Source organism: Carica papaya, chromosome 8 (genome assembly GCF_054855325.1).
Source record: "Carica papaya isolate Zhongbai chromosome 8, ASM5485532v1, whole genome shotgun sequence".
Classification (NCBI taxonomy): Eukaryota; Viridiplantae; Streptophyta; class Magnoliopsida; order Brassicales; family Caricaceae; genus Carica; species Carica papaya.
In genome coordinates, this window is record NC_142316.1 from 28,844,665 (window position 1) to 28,862,887 (window position 18,223).

Consider the following 18,223-nt stretch of genomic DNA (forward strand, 5'->3'; position numbering starts at 1 on the left):
GCTTGAAATCGAATTCCAAGCGGGTATGGAGAAATTATACTTTTTTTGGCGATCGGCGGTGGCTTTGGTGCAGCGCCGGTGGCTCTGGTGCAGCGTTGGTTGGTGGTCGACTTTCTTTTCCAGCGACTGGTCATTCTTCTCTGGCAGGGGCAGGGTGAATAGGGTTGGGGTTCCCCTCCGACGCGATGTTTTTATATTCATTTTGTGTCGATTTAGGCCATCCATTCGCGTCAACGTGGAGCGAGGAGAGTCGTATGATCGTTACTTGTTTATGCCGATTAGGTAGATGAATCTAGATCGTTCATCGGAATTGATCTCGTCCGTTCGATTATACCTAAGGAGGGAACGAATTTGAGCCGTTCACGTGCACGGGATCGAACCTGGGTCGTCGGATCGCTGGACACGCGGATTGCCCGCATGGCCTCCCGTGTGACGGTGACATCAGCGTGTTTTACCACGCGGAGTGTTCCGATTCGTCGGGACTGCTAATTAAGTTGTCTCATATGGTCGAATTATTTTTTTTTTGTATTTTGACTTCTTATTTCTAATTTATCTTTTAAAAATACATTCTAAACTCAAATTTTCATACATTTTCTTCAAAATTACTTTCAACTACGCCCATAATCTATTTTTCTCATATAATTTAATAAAATTAAGTTAAAAATAATTTTTATAATTACCAAAATTGATCTCGAATTTAATTTCGGATCCGAGTATTATAGTATAATCCATGAGTTATATATCTAGTTACCAAAATTAAATACTAACTACACGGTAAAAATTTGATTATAATTAAACTAATGTAATTAAAAGCAAGTGCCAAAAGTGTATTAATCATATTGAAATTAACTATTTTAATTATAAAATAAAATAAAATTTTTTGAATTAAAATATTTGTTAACATTAAAACTATCTAATTAAATGTTTAGGAACTTACATTTTTTCTAATATAAAATTATATGACCAAAAAACTCTCATGCATGGATGAAACTTTTTACTTCTCAAAATAAGCTTTCAATTAATGTGTAACATTCTCATGTTTAAAACATGTTTTAAAAAAAAATATTAATTTTAACTTTTCACCTGGTTTCAATTTTAATTTCTTAAAACAGCGTCTGGTTTTCTTTTTTTAAAAAACATATTTTCTATTGTATATTCATTAAAAAAAAAAAAGGAGAAATCATTTGTGTTCTACAACTCAATAAAACTTTTTTTTTTATAAAAAAACAAAAATTAAAATAGAGCTTTTTTAAAAAAAAAAATTATACATGCATTTATTAAGATGATACATATAATTATAATATGTGAGAAATCACATTCAAATAAAAATATGTACAATTCAACTTGAATTAATAATTTTAAATAAATTGAATTGTTGTATCATTAGAGTAAAGATTAAGAAAGTTTTCATAATAATATATTCTTAAATTTTATATCTATAAGTGAATTTAATGTAGACTTTGGTATACGTAACAGACTATTAATTTATTGAGTCCGTTTAAAATTATTAATTACAGTTAAATAATTATGAGTTTTAATGCATCATATTTAAGTACGAACTTATAATATATGTAAATCTATATTTGTAATTTTTTATTTTATAATAAATAAAATAAAAATTGATAAAAATCAATAATATAAAACACGGTTATGGTCTCCAAATCATGCGTGTATTTTATTTATTTTTTGTTATCCCATCAATAATAAAAATTAATTTTTTCACAATAGATTGTGTATAAATAATAAAAAGAACCAAATTTGGTAAAAATAATTAATATATATAGAAATAAACTCTATATATAGAAGTTTTTCTAAACTTACTTAGTAAGTAACGAGTCTAACGACAAAAATAAATAAATAACCGACTTATTCCAATTGTCCAATAAGAATCCTTCTAATCTAGTAAATTTTTCAAATGTGAGGGATCATTTAGTTATTTCATAGCAACTTAAAGAAAAATGCAAATTCGAATAGAATTAACACAAAAAAATGATGAGGGACTAATTTGTTTGGACCCTGCAGCACGAAAGAGGCCAAAACGAAACTCAGGCGATTTTGCCTTCACATTCTTGGCACTCTACTCTTTCTTCTTCTAGAATATTCACACAAATTCGCATGCCCAACTTACAAATCAGGTCTCTCCTTTGCCTTATAGATTCGTTCTTGTAATTTTCTTTCATATATAATCTCTTTTTTGTTTGATTTGTTATATTATATCCTGTAGGGAAGAATTTGAATGAATTTATGAGGAGTGAAAGTTAAGTAAAAATTCAATCAAAATAAATATGATGAAATCTACCCCAAGATAATAAAAAACAATCTCATAAAGACATCAAAATTTTTAACGTGGAAAATACTTTTAATGTGAAGGATAAAAACCACAGGATCTCTCTTTATCCAAGTAAAAAGAACTCCATTATAAAAATTAGTGTTTACAGTAATAATAAACAACAACTATAATTCTCAAACAAATATTCAACAACAAATCAACTAAACAATAAAAAATAAACAAATGATTGGAAAAATATCACCAAAGTAGCTATTGTTAATGCGAAACGGATGCATTCTCATTGTTTAAATTCAATCTTTACTGTTCAAATTAAAAAAAAAACTTATCCCAAACATGCTCACTAAATTTCAGCCACATCAGACCACAAATGACTGTCCGATCATCAGAGAAAATCAAAATGATCGGTACAGGAAAGAAAAATGTAAACAGTAACTTCAAACTAAAAGTACCGAAAATTCAATTATCGAAAATCGATATCCACCGTCAGAATGAAGAACAATGAGTTTTCTAAATACTTACCAAATTTCAGCCTGATCTGATAAAGATCACTGCCTAATCATGGAAAGAAGTAAAACATATTGGATATAATTTTTCTAGCAATTTTTTTTTTTGTTCTCTTTTTGTTTTGGTGGCTAAAAATTTGTTTTTATACTATTTTTTAAGGTTAAAGTGGTATACAAAAAAAATAAAAACTTAATAATCCTAATGAGTCAAAAAATTAAGTGAACCCAAAAAATATTTGGGTTTTTTCACATAGGAGGGAACCCAAAACCCAACATATCCAATATAATAACATAATTCTTTTAACTGTGTTTGCAATTTCATTGCCTGAACAGATATGGCTTATCAAATTTCTACTAATGTCGGTGATGAAGTGTAACGGCCCCGGAAATATTAAAATGAAATGAGTATTTAAATATATCAAATGCGGAAGCGAGATCAAAATTTCAGTTAACATCCCTTACACGAAAACCAAAAACGTACTTAAATTATAAAAGGTTAAACTAACTAAAAGAGAAACTCGAAAACAAAGCTATGAGCATGACTACAGAGTCTCTAGGCATCCCCTTCGTCGTCCTCCTGCGGAACGGGCTCAGGAACCATGTCTTCCTGATATGAAATGGTTAAATAAGGAGTGAGCTACACTGGCCCAGTAAGAACATCACGATATCTCACCGTCACGGAGGTAAAAGTGGGTAGAAAACACAAAAAGACCAATGGAGCATAATTTACAACAAACTCGTTTATTAACATGAAAACCTTTACCATCCACTTACCTCGGTGGAATTTATGAAAACAATATAAGAAAAACAATAACATTATCATAATCATGGAATAATATAAGCTGTAAAACATAACACTTATCACGCCTCTTGTAATTCAATCATTATACAACATATATTTTTCTCATTTACCAGCCTACTAGTATCCGTGGGGGTCCATAGGGGTCCCGCTACCCGTTAACCTTTAACATTCATAATCAGTTTCCAGGGCCGTCCCCATACCCCGTCCGGTATGGGCGCCAAAACCATAAGATCTCCATACCCCGTCCGGCATGTGAGACCACAATCCCGGTAGGGTTCCCTACGGACCCGGTCCGTCCACCATCTCCCAGGATATCTAGTCAGGCTGACCCCCATAATACAATTATCAGTCTACACAATCTTTCATTTTCCTTTTCCTCAGTCAGCATCATCAATTCACATTTAAATAAGCAAATCGTAATTCATGCCAAACAGACAACATACAGTATCAGTTTTTCAGTTATTCAACCCATGATTAATAAAAACGTAGTATATGCATACAAATCTGTAAAATGAACACACCAAACCTCATTTTGCATTTAAAGCTGTAAACATGCCAAATAACAGTAAATCACCAATCACACTAGACTCGGGCTCCATTAGCCACCTTAAGCAATTTCACACATTCGTTAATTCAAGAAATACCGTTTTATCATTTTGAACTTTAATACCGTGATAGGAAATAGGGTGAGGGGTCCTTACTCGTTTCGGGGTCCGAACACGGCTTCACGGTGCGCCTACAGGCTGTCCCTAATTTTCCCTGAATTTTTCCCGGGGAACTGAAACGCACTACTGGTACCTGCACGTGTTCAAAAAAAAAATCCCAAATTAGACCCAGGGCCTCAATCGGCCCAAATCGCAACTCCGGCACGGTGGCTCCGCCGTGCTCCGGCGACGGCGCCGCCGCTGGCGGCAGCGAGTCGCCTCGGGTTGGCTGTTTTCGGCCGTTTTCGGCCGAATTCGGCCACACTCGCATCGGTCCCTGTGAAAAAACAACCCTAGGGCCCTCGGGGGGCCAAAAAATCATGGAAAAACGGAGTTTACCGGCGGCAGCGCTCTCGGGTGCGGCGGCTCTCCGGCGAGGTTCGTGTTTTGGTGATTCGGCTCCGGTCAACCTGTAGAGAAAAGAATAGTGATCACGGTGATATAAAAATTGCATCAAACGGAGGCCGGAAAAGGCCTCGTCGGAGGCAAAAACCGAGAGGGGGCGCGACGGCGCCGCTGGTCTTCGGCCGCGTATTCCGGCTGTTTGGCCGGAATTTCGGCTTTGATTTGGCCACAGGAGGAATCAGCGTGGAAAAACGAGTCGGGGGTATGAAATTTACCTCGATCGGCGGTTGGAAATTTCCCCGGTGCGGCGGCGGGTAGCGGCGGTCGGCCTCTGGTTCGTCGTCTCCGGCGAGCGGCAGGCGGCTAGGGTTTGTGGTCTGGTGTGGAGGTTCTATTTATAACCCCTTGCCTTTTGATCTCAGCCGTCCATTTCGTTTTAATCTGGGCCGTCCGATCGCGCGATTGATCTGGGCCGTCGGATTTCACCCACGCGGATCGCCAACGTGGCTACTTTTCGGAGTGACGTGGTCTTGCCACGTGGCAGGCCCCGGTTGGCCGGGACTGCTGACCGGGCCTGCTGACGTGGCTGCTGACGTGGCCTTTTTTTTTTTTTCCTCCTTTCCGGGTGCTACATGAAGAAATTTTGAATGCTGATTCGGAGAGTGATGAGGCAAGTTTTGAGAATGGTGCATTCGAGTTTTTAAGCAGTAACGGAATGATCAAGATTGAAGAAGATAAAATTGAATATGGGATTGTTGAGAATAATTTTTTATGGGTATGGATCCACTCGCTAAGGACATGAAAATTGTGGCTGTACACAAGAAATTGATTTCTACTTTGACAGGGAAGGCAAGGCTTGCTTCTTTCCGAATTTTCTCAGCTGCTGTCACTAACAAGAATGGCAGCAATGCTAATATGAGGTACGCTTGGTACACTGGTTCAAGAGAGAATATATCTGAGGTTTTGTCTCATGGATTTAGTGGCCTCATCAAACCTCTCAATGATGCTCAATCATATGGTGTTGGCATTCACTCGGTTCTTGCCAAATTCGCTCTTGATGATTTCATAACATGATTTCTTTACATTAAATTATTGTGGAATCTTGTTTGTTTGATGAAATCTGTTTCAGTCTGGTCTCTTTTAAATTTGTCTTGGGTTCTAGGCCTTGCCTTCTATGCTTTTGTTCTCATTTTTTTCAATTTTCATAATTAATGATCTTATAGAGGGAAAAGTGAGAACAGAAGCATAGAAAGCAAGACTTAGAACCCAAGATGAATTTGAAAGAGACCAAACTGAAAATGTAACCACCCCAGAAATCCAAAAGGAAATACATATAAAAATCTGAATACGAAAGCGAAATAAAAGATTTAGGTTAATGTCCCTTACACAATAACTTAAAAGTACTAAACAATATCAAAGAATAAGTCATCTAAAGGAAATACTAGAAATGAAAGAAGTATAAAGAAAACTATAAGACATCTAGCATCTACTCGTTGTCTTCTTGTGGATCAGGCTCGGGAACTAGGTTCTCCTGATCTGAAATGATTAAATAAGGAATGAGCTACACTAGTCTAGTAAGGACATCACACTATTCACCGTCACAGAAGCAAAGGCTGGTAGAAAATTAAAACAACCAATGGAGCAGTAGATTTAAACAAATTCATTTATTAATAATCAAACCATTTACCGTCAACTTACCGCAGTGAGATTTATAAAAAAATAACCTATGGAAACAATAATATTATAAATATCATGAATTCATATATAATCTGTAACATAACACATATCATACTTTTATATTCAAATCATCAAACAACAATTGCCCCTTCTTATCAGCCTACTAGTATCCATGGGGATCAATAGGGGTTCCTGCTACACGTAAACCATTCCCCTTAGCAAACTTAATTCCAGGTCCGTCCCCATATCCCATCCGGTATGAGCGCCAAAACCATAAACCTCAATACCCCGTCCGGTATGAGGGTGAAGCGGGTCGTCCCCATACCCCGTGCGGTATGAGTGCCAAAATCATAAAGTCTCCATACCCCGTCCGGTATGAGACAACGTTCACGGCAGGGTTCCTTATGAATCCTGTTCGTCCACCATCTCCCAAGATATCTAGTGAGACTGTCATCTTATCCATTTATCAAATCACACCCCATTCCTATTTGCCCTTAGTCTCCGTTACCAACTCAAACATAAATACATAAACAAATAACGTGCATCCAACAAAGCAAACATATCTTAGATTCCCAAAATTAAATAGTAGTGAAGTAAGCAGTGATTCATGCATTTAAAAACATAGAATAGATAAACTAGATACCATAATGCATTTAAACTGTAAAATAAATCAAACAGAAAATGACAGAGAAATATGTCCGGTTCGGGCTCCATTAGCAACCGTAATTAATTATGCATATCTATTTTAATTGTACAAAATACAGTATTATCATTTATTCATACTTCAATTCCATGATAGGAAATAGGGTGAGGGGTCCTTACTTGATTTGATGCCGAAAACTAGATTTTTATTGAGCCTATGGGCGGTGCCTAGGTTCCCTGAATTTTTTTTTTCTCGGGAACTAAAACGCTTTTACGGTATCTACACATGTCCCAAATAATCCAAAATCAGACCCAGGGCCTATTCGGTCAATTTTGGAGTTCCGGCACGGCGGCTCTGCCGTGCTCCGGCGACGGTGATCCATATCAGGTTGGCTGTTTTCAGCCAAAGCATCGGTTCTTGTGAGAAAACACCCTTAGGGCCCTCGGTGGGCTGAGAAAACACAAAAAAAAATTGAAACTTACCGGCGGTGGGGCTCTCCGGTGCGGTGGCTCCTCCGGCTCACGTCGCGATTTGGTATTTTGCTCCGGTCAACCTGTAGAGGAGGAAACAGTGATCACAAAGGTTAAAAAATCACGTCGTACGGGAATCAAGAAGGGCCTCATCAGAAGCAAAAATCGAGACACCCCGCGTCGGCGCCGTTGGGCTTCGGCGGCGTTTTCCGGCTAATTGGCTGGTGCTTTCGCTCTGACTTAACTATAGGTGGTTTTAAAATCAAATTCTGAGCAAAGAGTAGAATTTTTACCTCGTTTAGCGGCCAAAATTTGTTCCGGTGCGGCGGCAGTGGGCGGTGGTCGGCTCCCCAGCAGCTGGGCTGTCTTCTCTAGCGAGGGGCTCTGGCAGCTAGAATTTGGGTTTGGGTGCAGATGAGATTATTTATAACTATCCACTTTTGATCTGAGCCGTCTATCGCATTTAATCTGAACCGTCCGATCGCGATTAAATATGAAATGAATCTGGATCGTTCATCGCGATTCAATCTGGGCCATGCGCGATTAAATCTAGGCTGTCTGTGCGCGATGCAATCTGGACCGTCTGTGCGCGCGGGAACGGATCTCAGCCGTTCGATCGTGCGCACGCGGATCGCCCACGTGATTCCCTTCCGCGTGGCCTCCTGCGTCAGCGTCTCTGCCACGCGGCACTTCCTGGTTGGCCAAGGCTGCTGATTGGGCAGCTGACGTGGCACAACTTTTCTAAATTGTATTTTGACATTCGATTTTTAATTTTTCTTTCAAAAATATCCCCAGAATCTAAATTTTCACCCATTTTTTCCAAAATTATTTTCAATTAAATTTCTAAATAATTTTTATCCCATTTTATTATTATTATTATTATTTCTATTTGAATAAATTAAAATTAAATTAACATAAAATAAAATAATAATGAAATTAAAAGAAAAAATTTTCTTGGGTGTTACAACTCTCCCCCCCTTAAAAAAATTTGATCCCTCAAATTTGTCTCTTACTCTCGATCGAACAACTGGGGGTACTGGATTCTAAAATCTAATTCTAGCTCCCATGTAGCCTCCCTTGGTGTGTGATTCTGCCATACGACCTTTACAAATGATATTTTTTGGTTGCGGAGTAATCTACTCTTTCGATCCGTAATGCCGACTGAGACTTCCTCATAGGATAAGTCTTTCTGAAGTGGGAGGGGTTCGTGGCCGAAGATATGAGAGGGGTCCGGATTGTACTTGCGTAGCATGGACACATGAAATACATTGTGGACTTTGAAAAGCTCTGGAGGTAGTGTTAGTCTATAAGCGGCGGTACCAATCCTATCTAAGACTTCAAATAGTCCAATAAATCGGGGGTTGAGTTTTTCCCTTCTGCCAAACCTACTAATTCTCTTGAAAGGAGTGACCTTAAGGAACATTCGGTCGCCTTTCTCAAACGCTAAATCTCTCATTCGGGTGTCCACGTAACTCTTCTGCTTGCTCTGAGCCGTTTGAATGGTCCTCCTGATCTTAACTATCTTGGATGTGGTCTCTTTTACTAGCTCTGGGCCGAACAATTTTCTATCGCTCATTTCTTCCCAACAAATTGGCAAACTACATGGGCGCCCATATAACACCTCATACGGAGCCATGCCAATGCTCGCTTAGTAGCTGTTGTTGTAGGCAAATTCTATCAGGGGCAGATGGTCGTCCCAATGGCCCCCAGAGTCAAGGAGACAAGCTCGAAGCATATCCTCAAGTGTACGGATTGTTCTTTCTGATTGTCCATCAGTCTGAGGGTAGAAGGCAGTACTGAGGGACAGCTTCGTTCCCATAGCTTGCTGAAGGCTACTCAAAAATCGAGAAGTGAACCTAGAGTCCCTGTCGGATACCACTGTTACTAGAACTCCATGTAATCTTACTATTTCCCGGGTGTACATTCTTGCCAACTTATCCAAAAAATCGATCATCCTGATGGCTAAGAAGTTGGAGGACTTAGTAAGCCGGTCAACAATTACCCAGATGGCGTCATGTCCTGAGTGTGCCTTAGGTAACCCTGTCACGAAATCTATGGTTCTATGTTCCCACTTCCACTATGGGATCGGTAAAGGCTGAAGTAACCCGCCTGGGTGCTGATGCTATGCCTTGACCTGCTGACATACCAAACATTTAGACACAAAGTCAGCTATGTCCCTTTTGATCCCATTCCACTAAAACTGAGATCGCATACTTTGGTGCATTTTGGTGCTTATGGGATGCATGACAAACTTTAAGGTATGGGCCTCTGTCATGATGTCTCTCCCTAACTCACTGTCACTTGGAACACACACCCTGTCCTGAAATCGAAGTAACCTATCGGCGGAGACTCGAAATTCTGTGCTAACTCCCAATTCTGCATTGTTCTTGAGGGCTACTAAGGTGGGATCAGCTGATTAAGTTTTCCTTATTCTCTAGATTAACTCAGGCTGGATGGTCAAATGGCCCAAACATGTGACTCTCCTCAAGTTCTAAAGTCGAACCTGTTGTGTAGCCCCAATTTGCCTGCATTCTGAGACCATCAAATGAGCTAAGATACCTGCACTTTTTCTGCTGAGTGCATCGGCTACCATGTTGCCCTTACTCGTATGGTACAAGATATCACAATCATTGTCCTTAAGAAGTTCTATCCACCTTTTCTGGCGTATGTTGAGATCTTTCTGAGTAAATATGTATTTCAAACTTTTGTGATCGGTATAGGTCTGAGAGGTCTCTCCATATAAATAATGGCACCAAGTCTTCAAGGCGTATATGATTGCGGCAAGCTCTAAGTCATGGGTGAGATAATTTTTTTCATGACTCTTTAACTGTCTGCACCCATAGGCTATGACCTTCCCATGCTGCATTAGAACACAACCCAGGCTTAGATAAGAGGCATCACTGTAAACTGTATATCCCCCGATCTACTCGGTAAGACCAACACATGTGCAGTAGTCAGTCGCTTCTTTAGTTCTAAAAAACTTCTTTCACAATACTCATTCCACTCAAACTTGGCATTATTCTTTGTGAGTTGGGTTAGGGGAGCCACTAGACTGGAAAATCCTTTATCGAACCTGTGGTAATAACCCGCCATTCCCAGAAAGATACGAATTTCTTTAACTGATGTCAATCTCTCCCAGCCGAGCACTGCTTCAACCTTTTCAGGATTCACAGATACTCCATCCTTTGATATGATGTGTCCTAGGAAGGCGGTCTGTTCAAACCAGAATCCACACTTACTCAACTTTGCATACAGCTTCTTCCTTCTGAGAACCTGCAAAACCTGGGCTAGATGGTGAACATGTTCCTCTTTGCTGTTTGAGTAGACTAGGATGTCATCGATGAACACGATAACAAATTGATCTAAGAATTGTCTGAAGACCTTATTCATCAGATCCATGAAGATGGCTGGGGCATTGGTTAGCCCAAATGGCATGATCAGGAACTCATAGTGTCCGTACTTGATTCAAAAAATCGTCTTGGGGATGTCTTATGTTCTTATTTTCACCTGATTGTAGCCTGATCGCAAGTCTATTTTGGAGAAGACCTGCGCACCCTGTAACTGATTAAAGAGGTCATCAATCATGGGAAAAAGATACTTGTTCTTGATTGTGACCTTGTTCAATCCTCTGTAATCAATACATAATCTCAATGTTCCATCTCCCTTCCTTGAAAAAGTGACTCCAGCACACCAAGGGGACACACTATGTCTGATAAAACCATTGTCTTGCAATTCAGTGATCTGTTTCCTCAGCTCCTCCATCTCAACGCAGCTCATGCGGTAAGGAGTAACTAAAATAGGCTGGGTGTCTGGCTGTAGATCTATGGTGAACTCGACTTCCCTGTTCACTAGCAGTCCGGGTAGTTCATCCAGAAATACATCTGGGAAGTCTCGGACTATCGAAATCTCTTAAATACAATTCTCTTCCTTGGGTTTGCCTAGTTAGAGAAAATAGCAAGGTTAAGGTACTCGACAATTAAGAAAACTTATCATCAAGGAATACATACTAAATGATTTTATTAATTTATAAATAGCTCATCGTTAGGAGGATTAAATACAACCTTCTTGCTAAAGCAATTTACGGTGGCGTGATACGCCGCTAGTCAATCCATTTCTAAAATTACATCAAAATTCCCCGTGCCTAATTCTATTATGTCTACACTCAGTTTCCTATTTGCTATCTCTACGGCACAAGCCCTGTAGACAACTTCTCCCAATAGTGTTGCACTTCCAACAATAGACACAAATAACATTGAATCAAGTTTATCAGGTAATACATTAAATTTGAATGCAAAAACAAGTGAAACAAATGAATGCGATGCACCAGTGTCAAATAAAATATGAGCAAGATGGTTACAGATAGACATACCCTGTACCACGTCCGGGTCGGCATCGGCATCCTGCTGGGTGAGGTTGTAAGCCCTGCCCTGGATAGGAGGTCTTTCTTGATTCTGATTCCTTGGGCACTCTCTCGCATAGTGTTGGACACTACCACATACGCGACAGGTGTTGTTGAGGCGGTAGTATGGTCGGTCCCCGTGATCCCTGCCACAATGCTAACAAATCTTACCACGTCCTGCCATTGGAGCCTGAGGGGGAGCCTGGATCACCGGTCTGGGCCTTTGTTCTGTTGGACAGGAGCAGTAGGTGTTGGTCTGCAGGGTGGAGTTGAGGGTCTGTGGTTCCCTGCTGACTGAGGGAGGGTGTGGAGGCTCCTCTCCACTAACTGTGCATTGGCCAGAACGGCCGAGTATGTCCTGAACTCCAGTACAAACAAATACTGCTTGATCTTTGGGCGGAGGCCCCACTAGAACCTTCTAGCCTTCCTGCCCTCATCCATCAACGTCTCAGGGGAGTATCGGCCCAACTCCAGGAACTTACGAGCATATTCTGACACCGTCATGTTCCCCTGGACCAACTGGACAAACTCCATCTCCTTCAGATGTTGGATGTGCTCTGGGAGGTACTCTGCATGAAAGGCTGCTAAGAACTGTTCCCAAGTAACTGGAACAGGCAGGGTGGTCTGCTTGAGTTCCCACTAGCGGACTGCTTCTCCCACCAGCATGTAGGTAGCAAGGGCGACCCTCTGCTAGGGAGTCACTCCTAGGGTCTTGAAGGCCTTCTCCGTCTCCGCCAACTAGCACTGGGCATCTTCAAAAGAGGATTCCCCTGCAAAAATAGATGAGTTCAATCTCCTGTACATCTCTACGTAGCCTGAGTCAATCATGGAAGGAGCTGAGTCCCGCAGAAGAGGGACTGGGCCAGGTTGAGGATAGACTCAGGGGCCCTGTAGTGGTACTTGCTGATATGGTGGGGGCACTATATTATACTGTGGCGGTGCCGGACAGTACTGTGGCTGGGGCACCGGATTATACTGCAATGGTGGCACCGGGTGGTACTGTGGAGGAGCAGGCTCGTACTGAGGTGGCTTGGGATCCTCTCGCTGCAGTGGTGGCTCAACCTGTGCTAGCAGGGGAGGGTCAGGTAGCTCCCTTCTCTCCTCTCGGACTTGCTAGGCAGCAATGAGTCTCTCCAGCATCTCAAATATCTTTTCAACGTCTTTTCGAAATGAACCATCCCGAGCTGCTCAGTTTAGTGGGGGTCTTACTCTTCCATTTCTCCATACCTGCATTTCACAAGGAAGGGTTGAGTAATGATTCATTGGTTTAGTGTTTCTCTAAGTATCAATGTGTAAGGGATGAGTTCGAGGAATTTGGCTTTGATACCAACTGTAACGAACCCGGTAATCCAAAAGAAAACGCATATAAAAATCTGAGTGCGGAAGCAAAATAAAAGATTTAGGTTAATATCCCTTACACAATAACTTAAAAATATTAAACAATATCAAAGAATAAGTCCTCTAAAGAAAATACTAGAAATGAAAGAAGTATAAAAAAACTATAAGACATCTAGCATTTACTCGCCGTCTTCTTAGGGATCGGGCTCGGAAACCAGGTTCTCTTGATCTGAAATGGTTAAATAAGGAATGAGGTACACTAGCTCAGTAAGGACATCACACTATTCACTATCACAGAAGTAAAAGTTGATAGAAAATTAAAACAACCAACGGAGTAGTAGATTTAAACAAATTCATTTATTAATAATCAAACCATTTACCGTCCACTTACCGCAGTGAGATTTATAAAAAAAACAACCTATGGAAATAATAATATTATAAATATCATGAATTCATATATAATCTGTAATATAGCACATATCATACTTTTATATTCAAATTATCAAATAACAATTGCCCCTTCTTATCAGCCTACTAGTATCCATGGGGATCCATAGGGGTCCCCTCTACACGTGAACCATTCCCTTTAGCAAACTTAATTCCAAGGCCGTCTCCATACCCCATCCGGTATGAGTGCCAAAATCATAAAGTCTCCATACCCCGTCCGGTATGAGACAACGTTCACGGTAGGGTTCCTTATGAACTCGATCCGTCCACCATCTCCCATGATATCTAGTGAGACTGTCATCTTATCCATTTATCAAATCACACCCCATTCCTATTTGTCCTTAGTCTCCATTATCAACTCAAACATAAATACATAAACAAATAACGTGCATCCAACAAAGCAAACATATCTTAGATTCCCAAAATCAAGCAGTAGTGAAGCAAGCAGTGATTCATGCATTTAAAAACATAGAATAGATAAACCCGATATCATAATGTATTTAAACTGTAAAATAAATCAAATAGAAATTGACAGAGAAATATGTCTGGTTCGAGCTCCATTAGTAACCATAATTAATTATGCATATCTATTTAATTTGTACAAAATACAGTATTATCATTTATTCAAACTTCAATTCCATGATAGGAAATAAGATGATTGGTCCTTACCTGATTTGACGCCAAAAACTAGATTTTTACTGCGCATACGGGTAGTGCCTGGGTTCCTTGAATTTTTTTTTTCTCGGGAACTAAAATGCGCTTACGGACCTACACATGTCCCAAATAACCCAAAAATTAGATCCAAGGCCTATTCGGCCAATTTCAGAATTCCGGCACGACAGCTCCGCCGTGCTCCGGCGACGGCACCGCCGCTTGCAGCCATGATCCGCCTCGGGTTGGCTGTTTTCAGCCTTTTTCAGTTGAATTCAGCCAAACTTGCATCAGTTCCTGTGAGAAAACACCCTTAGGACCCTCGGTGGGCCGAGAAAACAAAAAAAAAAAACTGAAACTTACCGGCGGTGGGCTCTCCAGTGCGGCGGCTCCTCCGACTCACGTCGCGTTTTGGTATTTTGCTCCGATCAACCTGTAGAGGAGGAAACGGTGATCATAAAGGTGGAAAAATCACGTCAAACGGGAATCGAAAATGGCCTCATCAGAGGCAAAAATTGAGACACCCCGCGGCAGCGCCGTTGGGCTTCAGCGGCGTTTTCCGGCCAATTGGCCGGTGCTTTCGCTCCAATTTGGTCATAGGTGGGTTTAAAATCGAATTCTGAGAAAATGATAGAATTTTTACCGAAATTTGCTCCGGCGCGGCGGCGGTGGGCGGCGATCGGCTCCCCGGCGGCTGGGCTGTCTTCTCCGGCGAGGGACTCTGGCGGCTAGGGTTTGGGTTTGGGTGCGGATGAGATTATTTATAACTATCCGCTTTTGATCTGAGCCATCAATCGCATTTAATTTGGATTGTTTGATCGCGATTAAATAGGAAATGAATCTGGACCGTTCATCGCGATTCAATCTGGATCGTCCGTGCGCTATTAAATCTAGACCGTTCGAGCGCGATGCAATCTGGGCCGTCCGTGCGTGCGGAAACGGATCTCAGCCGTTCGATCGTCCATGTGGCTTCCTTCCGCGTGGCATCCCGCATGGCGCTTCCTGATTGGCCGGGGCTGCTGATCGAGCAGCTGACGTAGTGCAATTTTTTTAAATTGTATTTTAACCCCCGATTTTCAATTTTTCTTTCAAAAATACCCCCAGAACCCAAATTTTTACCATTTTTTTTCAAAATTGTTTTCAATTAAATGTCTAAATAATTTTTACCCTTTTTTATTATTATTATTATTATTTCTATTTGAATAAATTAAAATTAAATTAACATAAAATAAAATAATAATGAAATTAAAAGAAAAAATTTTCTTGGGTGTTACAGAAAAAGTTTTCATGAAACAAACCAGATTCCACAATAATTTAATGTAAAGAAATCGTGTTATGAAATTGCAAACCCAGTTCAAAGAATTATGTTATTATGCCGGATAATATATAGCAAATCAAACAAAGAAGAGATTATATATGAAAGAAAACCAAGAAGAAAACAAGAACGAATCTGGAAGGAAAAAGAGAGACCTGATTTGTAAGTTGGGTATGCGAATTCGTGTGAAAATTCTAGAGGAAGAAGGAGTACAGTGCAATAGCTGACTTTATACAAGCTTGGAGGCAAAACTGCCTAATGGACTTCGTTATGGATTTGGCTTCTGGCGGTTCTCATGCCGCAGGGAAGCAGCATGTTCGCTTGGGTGCTGGTTGATTCTGACATTTTATTTAGAATGCATTAGTACTGGAATTTTCATCCTTCTGTAACTCTACTTGTTCTCCAGGCTGGAAACGTACTACTTGATTCAGAAGGTGCGGTTAAACTAGGAGCATGCATGTTTGATAACGGAGATGGACTGCGTGCAAGAATACATTTGCTGGAACTCCCTGCTGTTACATACTTCACCTTACCATTGAATTTTTCATGTCTCCTTCTGATCTGTTTGTCTCTGATTTAAACCTTAGTTGTTATATCATTCTCTCTCTCCCTCTCTCTGTGCCAACAAAAAATTTTTGCTTTTAATTTATTGTTTACCGGTTTGAACAGGATGGCTCCTCAAGTCATGCAGCAACTAAATGAATATGACTTCAAGTGAGTTTGTTCGCTCTAGGTTCCGCCTTTCTGGGTAGGGAGTGTGTCTACTTGTTTTTCCTCTGGTGAATTAGTTAGTGGGTGAAGCTGAAGGACTGAGTATTTGCTAATTGTATCAGATGGTGAAGTCAGCTTTACTCAAATCAGTGAGGTTAATTCTGTAAATGACTATCCTAACCTTTGTTCTCGGCAACAGAGCGGCCATCTAGTCATTTGGCGTAACTGCTCTAGAGCTAGCTCATGGTCGTGCTCCATTTCCAAGTATTCCACCAATCATGCGATTTTGGTATTAAATGGAAGAAGACTGCGAAGCTGAAGTTGTAAAATAGTTAGATATCAGAGATTCAGAGTTGAGAGAAGGTTAAGAGAATCAGCAGAGAGGACAACGAGGGATAGGGTGACTCGATATAGATATGGAGGAGATGGATAATATGCTAATGAGCTGTTTTGTGCTTCCTATTAATGAGGTATCAGTATGGTTTCTGGTTATCCCTCTAAATTTGTGGCATTTTCAGTCCCATAGATTTTGACTGCGAATGAGTTTATGGAGAGAGAGATGAGGTGTGGGAGAGACTGGGTAGAAGAGGCGGACAGAATAAGGAAAGAAACAAAAAAAAAAAAATAATAAAAGAAATAGTTAGAAAGGAGTTGATAATTTTGATTTATATTTCATAAAAACTTTTAGGTTGAAGTTAATGTGATTACGTGTATATCGTAGCATTATCAATACAATGATATTGTACAAATGGTGACACTAATATAGAAATATAAAGATAATTTCTTTTATATATTGTCTTAATTTTATACTAGACCAGTTGATCTTTTTCATTTATTACTGATTTGATATATTTATCAAATTAGACCCCTGAAGTGTTCGATTTGGAAGGGAAAGGTTGAATTGATTAATTTTATTATAACAATTACAAAATCTGTAAATTTTAAGTTATTTATTCGTACAAGTAACAAAAGAGCAGAGAAGAAAACTATATCGATGAACACGAACCGGATAAAGTCTAAAATATAAGAAAATAATTAAAGAATATATTTTGTCCTATTTTATTGAAAATTATTAAATCATAAAACGGAAAAAGGAAAAAATAGTTACTAATAATAAAAGTAGGAAAATATTTTAGAAAAAGGGAAAAGTTTCGTCAATTGAGATGTGTGGCTAAAAATTAATAAATAAAATATTTAAGAAAAAGTGTAGGAAAATTTGATAAAATTATAAGTGCACGGACATGGCTTTCTACAATTTCCATGGAGTCACAGATTTAATGAAGACTGAGAGTTTGAAACCCACAATACTTCACAGGATAAAGTATTTTTATAACTTAAAGAACACTATAATAATTATTTAATTTGATAAAAATGAAGTGATTGTTCTATTTTATTAAAAATAATAATTTTAAACTAATGAGCTCTTCCTACATCTTTTTGAAAAGAAAAATAAAAAAGCAAAAAGGAAATAAGATTTAAGTATTAACTAGATTTTTCCTTGAAAAAATTATCAAGTAGCAGTTGAAATGAAAATTAGTTGACTAAAAACTGTGTTGACTCTTTATAAACTTAAATACTTATACTCAAAACTTTGAGCTAATATGATGTATGCACTTCAAAGGGAGGGAAGCAGTTTTCCATGTTGGTATGACCAAACATAAAAAGATTTGACGGTGACGTAAACGAAAAAGTAGAGAGACACCAGAAATCAACTGTAGCCCTCGAACTACGCCGGGACAAGATATAGAAAGTAAGCAGTCTCGTTCATTAAAAAACATATAATATACCGTGTGGTTGCAGTTTGTAACATTGCAGCAAGATCCATCAATACCATCCTACTCGCGCAGGAGAATAGGAATATGTATAAATTGAGAGAGAGAGAGAGAAAGAAAGAGAGAGAGAGAGATTTGATAATGATGGCGAACTAA